We start from the raw sequence: 10,277 nt of genomic DNA, 5'->3' as shown, positions 1-10,277 counted from the left end.
AAAAGACAATCAGGATGAAGTTGGATTCTGTTATTGTGATGTTTAATTTTATATGTCAACTTGGCTAGGCTATGGTACCCAGTTGTTTGATCAAACACCCGTCTGGATATTGCTAGGAAGATACATATTAGATGTGAGGAACATTTCTCATCTGTAGACTTTGAGAAAAGCAGATTATTATCCTCCATAATGTAGGTGGGCCTTATCTAATCAGTTGCAACCCTTAAGAGCAAAAACCAAGATTTCCTGGGAAAGGAGTTCTGCTTCAAAAGTGTAACATACAAATGCCGTCCAAGTTTCCTATTCTGGCATACTCTGCAGATTTGAACTCAATACTGCAATGTCAACTCTTACTAGAATTTCTACCAGCCCGCCCTACAGATTTCATACTTGCCAGCCACCATAATCGCTTGAGCCAATTCCTTAAGATCTCTCTGTGTTTTTCTCCCTCTCGCTCTCCTGTATCCTGTTTCTTCTGCTTCTCTAGAGATCCTTGACTAATAACCAAACATTAGTAGAAAAAAAGACCATTTTAAGAGAACTGTCTGAGTTCTCTTAAGAGTGAGTTTCTGACAGTGGAAAATCTTGTAATAGAGTTCATAGTGAAAATGATATTTCAGTGTCTAAAAGTTCTGAATTCCACAAGCACACCCAGGACAATATTAACCTGCCTCAAACTTGGCTATCATCCTTCTTGCCTTCCTGGAAAAAAGTTTGGTTGGTGTGCTAATTGTACGTTATGTTATGATGGTGCTGGACCATTGCATGGCTCTTAATTATTTACAGACATGCCTTTTTCTGCCAGGCTGGGGGCAGGGACCAGATCTTTGTTATCTTTGTCCCCAGACTGTCTGGTACAGTGGTACTTAATAAATGTTTATTGATTGCATGAGAACATGCCTCTGATTTAAAATGGGATACAACAAAAAATTAAAATTTACCAAAACAAGAGTGTTTTTGGTCATGTTTGCTAGAACACACATTTTTCTTAAAATAAAAAAGATAACTGAATATTTGTTTCTCAGTTAAAAGGAGAGCAAATCTTACAAAATACAATCTGAAGCCATGTAACCATTTGGAGTCTTTAAAGCTATTTTCATATAAGGAAAATAAAATTAGGAATGGAGGTGATCTTTTTGGAACATGTTAAGGTAAAAATCACCTTTTTTAATGCAGAGTTGTTGGATAAATCTAATTTGGGACTGTTTCTTCCCCAAATGATTGACTTTTTTAAATTTTTCTTATACACCTGTCAGCAGTTTCAGATCTAGTTTTAGGAGGGGGAGAATGTGGAGCCATGGCAACTGGGAAAAGTTGCATTTAATAGTGAGAAGCCTCTATTAGAATGTTATGTTTTGCATCCAGATCCTTGATTTCAGAGTAGAACTTTCTGGAGCAAGGTGAGGGAAAAAATCTGATCCTATCTTTTTCATTTAAAAGCAGCTATGCAAAAAAATAAAGTCATCCACCCCTTGTGTTTAACAGAGTGAAATAACTACAAAGCCTAGGGTCCATAGGCCCTAAAGCATGATGATAAAAATAGTTCTCCTCCCAGTGTGCAGAGGCTAACCAGCTAAGAAAGCAAAATGTAACTGTTTTTGTATAGGAAAGCATTCTTCATGCAATGCATTTCAGATAAACTATCTTTTTTTTTTTTTTCTGAATCTGGGCCCTTGGGCCTGAAAAATTTAACCAAGAACCAGCTATTTGAGTTTACTTTAATTTCCCATAGACATCTCAGAAGATGAGCCCTTATTACCATGGTTTCCAGCAAAGGGGCCATTTGGAGATGCCAAAGCTGATGGATGGACTCACTAAAATGCAAGAAAAAACAAACAAACAAACAAAAAACACAAGCTAACCAGGAAAGACGCATTTGGAGAAAGACTTCTAATTCTGTTTACTGTCCATGAAATCTACTTTTACTTAGATTTCTTAGTTGCCTGTCTCTTGACAACATCTGGTTTGAGCTACAGAGGGCCTGGCTTCTGTGTTGAGATTTGTGTTTCCCTTACAAGTTTCATGTTGGTGAGCATATTCTTAGCCTCAGCACAGCCTTGATGTTCAGAAACCTTTTTATTTACTCCATTGGGTACACTGGAGGAGCCTAACTTCATTTGCTCTCATGCTTATGCTAATTCTGCTCATTCTCACATCTATATTTTGTTCACTTGTATCATCAGCCTGTCATCCGCAATACTCCTCACTGTCTCTCCACTTATCTAAATCTACACTTCCCATGGTCTTTTCTAACATCTCAAAAACCTTCTCTGACACTTGTAGCTTGCAGAATCATATCTGTCTTGGTAAATATTATGGCACATCTACAGGACCTCATGTATTCCCTGCTACTCCCACTCCTGCAATTTTGCTTCAGGCACACTGGCCTCTTTGCTGTTTTGTTAACTCGCCAGGCACACCTCAGCCTTAGGGCTGTTCCATCTGCCTGAACCGCTCTTCTCCAAGGATTCTACATTGCTCACTTCCTTGCCACCTCCAGGTCTTTGGCTAAATATCACCCCCTTAGTGAAGACTTCTTTGACAGTTCCATTTATAAATGGAAAATGGTGGGAGGTAGCTTTGAAGATGGCTCCCAATGATCTTCTTATGCTGGAACTCAAGTTCTTGTATGAGGACAAGTGGTAGGTTTTACTAATTTAACAAAGAAAATACCTGTATTATTTCGGTGCCAAATATTTACTTTCAATGCCCTTTATATATTTTGCCTCAAACTATACTTTTTTTCCATTTCTAATTTTCAATTAATTTATATCCAGGTCTTAACTTGTACTCACCACTAATCTATATAATAGAAGAAACATGTATTTTTCAATATCCTTGAAGACTCTTGTTCTCTCTCATGCTGAAATTCTTGTTGAGAAAAATGCATTAAAATAGAATATTGAATTCCTCTCCCAAAGCAGTCTTTTCTTGCAGTTTCAAAGGTTGTCAGTCTTGTTGTGTATGAGACTAATAATCTTAGATTTATCATAATTATCGTGTTCTAAAAATAAACAAGCAGGATTACATCTCTAAGTTACTCAGGCTCTCTTTCTCTTTCTCTCTCTTTTGATTTGAATTGAACTCTGAACCTTGTTCACTTTTAAATTCTTTTTGGCTGAATTTCAGGAATTCCTTAAATGTATTCTGCAAAACAGCTGTGGTTTGGGTACTTCATGTTCCTTTATTGGTTAAAATCTGACATAAAGAGTGGCTAGTCTACATTTCCCATACTAAAGTAACAAAGGTGCATTCATACATTTTTTTCTTCTTCAGGATCTGGCTCTTACTAGCCATAAGAGTAATATTTAGCAGAAATACTCCAGTACTCTTTTTCTAAAGACCATTCAGTCCATGTAATACGCATGATCAAAATTCATCTGGCTTATAGAAATGTTATTGTTTACTACCTAAATATACCAACAAGGAAAACTGTTCAATTATATATGTCAGAGAATTCATGGCATCCAGAGAGCACAGTTTTACAAACTCACACTTTTCTGACTAAATACTCAAAACAAAATTTTAAGATTTTTAAATGATAAGAAAAAAAAAGCTTTAGAGGGATTAAGGTGAAAACAAAAGGAGAAAATTCTTCACTTTCAATTTATGTTAAAATAAATCTAGAAAAAATAGATCTTTTATTTCCTTTCAATGATTATAGACAACTATAAAAAAAAGTTAACGTGTATTTTCTCTGAGCTTTTTAAGAGAGGGGGTATAAAATACATATTTTTCAATATTTGCAATTATATGTTCATATGTGCATACAGGATGCAAAAATCTGGTTTTGAAAGACATTGCAGAATACTCCATATGGTATGAATATAATAAAGCCACTTTTAGACATTTACAAATATAATAGCAGGCAAGGGCTGTTTAACAGACTCTGTAAACACCAATGTGAGACTACTTTTAACCAAAGCTTCAAAATAACTTAAGGAATATGACACACTGTTTGATTCCTACTTAAAGCACTTGGATAAAAAATTAAATTATCTTAATTGCATTTAATTGATCATTAATATTTACATTTGCTGGAAACAGAGTGTTGCTGCTCCCCAAACACAGATGCCAGCAAGGGCAAAACATAGGCTGAATGACATTGTATCCATAGCAATAATAGCACTTACCTTTATTCACTCTCCCCACAGAGAATCTATGAGCTAGGTGCTTTCAGCTGGGCAATGGTAGAGAATGCTCTTTAGTTAATAATAAAGGAAAGAAAAGCTCCAGACACCAAGAACCTGGGTTAACCATTGACACTGGTTTGTTCCTACAGTTCCTCCCTGGGAATCTACATAGGTAGCCCCTGGCATCTTATCAAGCAAGCCATAACCAGTCAGCTGTGGCAGTGATTACCTCACCACCTCTGTACCTCTGGAGGAGGTACAGTGTGAAGGTCACCCAAGTATATCCTGACTAAGTTTTTACTTGATCAGGGATACGAAGGAGGAAGATTTGCTGGGCCAGAACTATGCTCAACAATGCCAGTAAGTGACTCAAATATCTACAAACAGGATTGTTGAGAGACGACCTATGGAAATGCTCATGCTAGTTTTCAGACTCTGTTGGAATAGTACAAATAAATCCCTTTCATCAGAACTCTTTGTCTACATCTTAGCAGCTGAGGATTGGGATTGCATGCTGATGAAAAGCGAGACAGGATAATGACAGGTAGCTAAGCATCCATTCAGTCTTTTATTTACCAAACCTTTAATGATTATTTTTCCTGTGCTGCCTAGTTCCAAAGAACACGAGTTCACAGTTGATTAGCCCTCTGACTAATCAACATGGATGGCAGAAATTGGTGTTGGAAAGTCTTCCTTCCCTCAACCCCAGGAATCAGAGCTCGAGCCTGAGATGGTGAATACAATGCAGGCTGAGGTATAGGTTTTGCCTGGCATTGAGTCCTAATGGGTTAAATAAAATGGTGAGGTGATCACGTGGTCAGTGCTCTCCAGGAGGTAGAAAAGTGAGTGATCAGGAAAGAGGTAGGTTTATAATGCTAGAATCAAGAGAAAGATCCAGAAAATGTGAAAAGCAGCCATGGGGAACTAAACAAATAGCAACCCTAGGCTCTTCAGAACCTGGGGGAGTTGTGTCCAGGAATGCTCAATAGAAGTGTTATGCTAGCAAGGAATTAGTTTTTCCTTTGCTCCACAGAGCAGTGGCAGCCAGGGGATCTAGGGAACCACATCAGGCTTGGTTAACACTGCAAATTTAAGAGGCCTTTTCTAGGTTCCGACAATCATTGCTGTTTGACGGTTGTTAGAGTTTTGTTTCCATTTTTAAAAGCATGAACACTTGAGGAAGTGGACTTCTATGTTGGCACCGCCACTTACTAGCTGTGTGACACTGAGAAACTGCTTAACCTTTCTGCAACTCCATTTTCTCAACTGTCAAATGGGGATGATAATAGCAACAACGACAACACCTACCACAGATAGATAATTCGTGTTCCAGACTCGTAGCTGTCACTGAGGTATACATATTCTGATAGGAAGACCTATTTTGCAATCTGTTACACAATATCTGCAGAAGAGTTTGGACTCTCCAAGGGACCTATCTTTTCATTCATCCATAAATCTCAGGTAAGCAGTGAATGCAGAGGTTGCCTTTTCTGTTAAAAAAAAAAAAATTGAAGACTAAACAAATGCCTACATTTCCATAACAATTGCAGCAACTCTCATTGTGGTTTATCCATGATGTTGTTCAATATTATCACTTAATGCTGCTCAATTACTGCCTTGTTTGAAAGCAGAGCACACTTTGTTAGAGTTCTATCTCAAAAGACTTAAAAAAAACACACACACACAAAAATGGACAGGACTCCCTCTGCTCTGCAAAGACAATTTCAGGAAAGGTGATTTTATGTGGGTGAGCATTTAGATTGATCTGAGAAGATGAGGCATTTAACACAGCGTAAAAACAGACCATGGAGAAGAGCAAGATGGGAGGCAAGATGGGGAAACTAGATGGATTCCCAACTCCAACTGAGTCAGATCGTCATTGCATGGCTTCATTCCTTTGTTTGAAGTAAATTCCCAGAGTATCAGACACACCCATACTCACATGTAAGTAGAAAAACACTTTCTAAAGCCAAATAAATAAAAATGATATCTGGATTGGCTTTTCTGTTGCATGTCTCTGCCTCCTCAGTCTACCTTAACTGATAATTAACTTCATTGAAGTTCAACTTTTGTGAACTTTAATCCTCCCCCAAACAGAAAGACAAACTGAGGCAAGTTGAAGAGGCATGTTCAAGATTTGTCAAATTACAAGAATTTGTCACTTGAATGTAAGTGATAAATAATTGTCTCTTTCAAAAATCTGTAATGTATTGCTGTTCTGTGATTTTAGTATTGGCCTAAGAGGAAGTTACATTGTACAAAGGGGTTACTTGTTAGAGAGAACACTCTAGCTCCGTCACTGGAAGACTGTGGCTTGCTTCCAGTTTTTGTAAGGACTCCAAACTAAGAACTGTTTTTACAATGATAAATAGCGGGGGAAAAGTAAAAGAAAACTAATATTTGTGACATGAAAATGATATGAAATTCACATTTCTATGTCTGTAAATCATGTTTATTGGTACATATGCCTATCCATATTTTTTTACTTACTGTCAATGAAGGCATCATATTACACAATAGAATTCTGTGACCTTCAAGACCTCAACAGAGACTGTGGTCCTTAAAGCCTAAAATATTTTGTATCTGGCCCTTTACAGAAAAACAAAACAAAACCAAAAAAAACCCAAAAAACAAAACTAGCTAAGCCGTAAAATTTACTCTTCTCCAAAAGTAATGTTCCTCTTTTCTGATTAATGATTTTCCTCTCACGGTTAAGTCCAAGTCAACTGCATTTCTATGACTTAAAATCCTATCTTTCCTTCAATATTCCCTTTTACTAAGTCTTTCCTTGCCTACTATAAATATCAATAAATAGTTTATTTCAAAATTAATAATAATAAAGAAAAGAATAAAACTCTTTAAAGGCACGATGTTTTTCAATCTATATATTTTAGCTTTTAGCTGCATGTCTTATTTCCTCTACTAAATTCTAAATATTTGTGGGTAGGAACTTACTGAATCTTACTCATCATTTTTTTTTTTTTTTTTTTTTTGTGTGTGTTTTCAGATGGGGTTTTCCTGTGTTGTCCAGGCTGGTCTCAAACTCCTGGACTCAGGCAATCCTCCCGCCTCAGCCTCCGAAGTAGCTGGGACTATAGGCATGTGTCATTGTGCTTGACTCCCTCATTCATCTTTGAGTCCAACCAAGTGACTAACAGAAAGCTAGAATTCAGTACTGATACTAATACTAATACTGAGGGATGAATGCTTTTCTGAATTAAGCAAACAAGCATATTAGGAAAATAAAACTGTTTGTCTTTTAAAGGTTTCTTTACCTTTTTCTTCAGTTTACTTTCTTAATGAGCTTCCCTATCACTGTCCATCGTCCATCTCTCCTGAGTCGCAAGACCCTCTTGCTGCCCAGATACTGCAGCATTACTAGGTTGTGCCTGAGTTGTCCTCTCGCTTCATAATCCCAGTTCTCAAAATGTTCCTCTGAAGTGTCTCAATCACTTGAAGAGCTCAGTGTGTTTTATTGTGTTTTAAACCCTCCAGACTATATGGAATCAGAGGCAGAAGGAAAAGGGGGAAAAGAGCCAACTTGAATTTTCTTCCTCAAGGAGCAATTTTCTTAAGATTGAAATGAAAATTCCCACTCAGCATTTTCCTAAGATGATGCACTGCACGTCAACAATTATTTCAATAAAATGGATGAAATTGGCTGTCTCATTTGAATGAATCTGATACATTGAATCATGCTAATAGATGAAAAACTACATTATCTCTCCCAGAGTGGGGAAAATGGAAAGAACACCTTAAAAAAATCTTTCCTGGATGTTAAAGTTATATAGGTTTATTGTAGATACTATGAATAAGAGTGCAAAGAGGGCAGTAAAAAATAATCACAAGTCTCAATTTTCTTTGGTCAAATTATTTCCAGTCATTTTCTCTACTGTCTTAAGATAAAGTTGAGATTCGGTCAGATTTACAATTTTGAATCTTGCTTTTTAACCTTAGTCAAGGAGCTCTTGTCTGAATGCAAAGGAATGCATTTCTAACCATGGAATTCCCAACATGCAGGAGATTTGAGTGAAGCAGATCTTTTAGAGCATGTGTACTGGCTTTTTAGTACTCCAATCACAGCCGCGTTGACTGATATGATCTACGCTATGTTATGGGGATTACTTGAAACCATACCTTGAGAGAGCTTTATAAACTATCATGTATCCACCAGATGTGACCCAACATTTGAAGGGCATCCCCAAGCATTAGGTAAATTCTATTCTTCTGCAAGAAGTGCTTGTAAATTGAAAAGTTATCCTTCTCAAAAAAAAAAAAAAAAAGGCTTTCCAGGGGAAGAGTAATTGCATCAAAGATAATTGATTTCATTTCAAAACATGCCCTCATTTTAAAGACTAGTTTGCTCTTATTAATTCTTTTTCTATCCAAGGAGAGATTTCAAATAATTACTTGGATACTTCAAGCCCCAAACTCCTAACTGGCTTCATTACCACATTGATTATGTTATTAGGAGATATTTGAAGGAGATTAATCTGCCTTTATCATGTCCTCAGTTCTTTACTTTTCATAGGAAACATAATCCTTTTCTTCCCAACTTGTGCTCTTTCAAACCTCAGGAATGAATTGCAAAAATGAATGTCCTTATTGCCTCACTCCCTTCCAAGATAGCTTTTTCTAATGCTTTTCTTCCCCCTAAAATAAGAATTAAAAGTGATATTTCTTTTGACAGCTGGTAACTAATCCCACCTTAGCAGGAAGGAGAACAGGAAGCCAGCAGAGGAATTTTCCATTCCTGTCTCTTTTAATTTTTCCCCACATCAGGTATTTTTCAAAATCTAGACATTTCCAATGAGTCTGTATATCTTCTTGTTTTGTCTACCAGAGTCACGTGTTCTTTAACTTCTGCGCTGATGAGAAACCTGACTGAGTTTATGTTTGTATTTGGAGGAGGGAGAAATTGAGAACTTTTGAATCTCCAAAGGGCATATAATTGAAATGTGATGCCTTTGCTTATGCAAACAGGCTTTTTTCCTTTTGTAAAGATAAAGTTCACACAGCTAGTCCATCAAACCACAAATCAGAATGTCTCATGTTGTAACAAGAGCTACAACTTTGACTCCTACAAAAAGTCTCTTTTGTAACAAGAGCTACAACTTTGACTCCTACAAAAAGTCTCTTTTGGCCTGCGTGGCTGCCTTTCTCTATTCCTTTCCCTTCTCTCTCCCTCCCTTTTTTTTCTCCCTCTCATTCCTTCCTTTTTGTCTTCTGTTTAATTTAAGGACTCTGTATTTTACTATCTACTCCAAGCCCTCCAAAATGCATATAAGGTGCAGAAGATAAAGAAAAAATAATTAACTCAAATTTGTTTCTCCAAGGAGCAATTCAGTTCAGCATTTTCAAAAAAACAATGTATTCAAAATTTTAATGAGGATTTTTTTAAATGAAGAAATTAGTTTTCTGGAGCTAATGGCTTGCACAAAATGTGACCGAAAGGTATTTATGTAACTTGATGTCATTTCAAATGAAACAATGTATCTAAGATGATGTCTACTGTAACATGGTAAGTTACATATACTAATGACATCTCTCTAAAACTGAAGTAGACTTTTTCTGAAATGTGTATCTGGCCCATATATGGCACAAATTTGCCTGGAAGACAGTAGGTGAGAGGGGAGGGGTGGAAAAGTAAGGAGTAAGTTAGAAGGAGTAAGTTAATGAGTGCTGGAAATAGCTGGTAGAGGGAGAGCTAAGCAGAAGGAAATGGAATAAAATGCCCTTATGTTATTTAATAGCTGACAAAAGTAAGCAAAAGAGGAGAAACAGGGAGTCACAGAGAGTTCTGAGTTTTCTTTATCTGAGTATGCAGGGGTACTTATTCTGAAGATTTTTCACTTCTTGAGAAGGAAATTCTTCAATGGCATCAATTAGGTAGAAGCAGCCAAGTATAGGGGCAACATCACTAGAGAAAAATCAGAAAATGGGATTCTACTGCGAACAGAACTAACCAGATGTGTGACCCTTGTCAAGACACTATTTCTTTGGATCTTAGTTTTCTAGTGTGCAAAATAAAACGGTTGGATGCCCTCTATTATCTCTTCTAGATGTACAGTTGTTTTCTTTCTTTTCTGCATATTACAACGAAACGAAACTACATAAATAAGGACATAGATTTTGTCTTATTTT

The sequence above is a fragment of the Pan paniscus genome, chromosome 19 (genome assembly GCF_029289425.2).
Source record: "Pan paniscus chromosome 19, NHGRI_mPanPan1-v2.0_pri, whole genome shotgun sequence".
Classification (NCBI taxonomy): domain Eukaryota; kingdom Metazoa; phylum Chordata; class Mammalia; order Primates; family Hominidae; genus Pan; species Pan paniscus.
Note: the sequence above shows the minus strand (reverse complement) of the source record.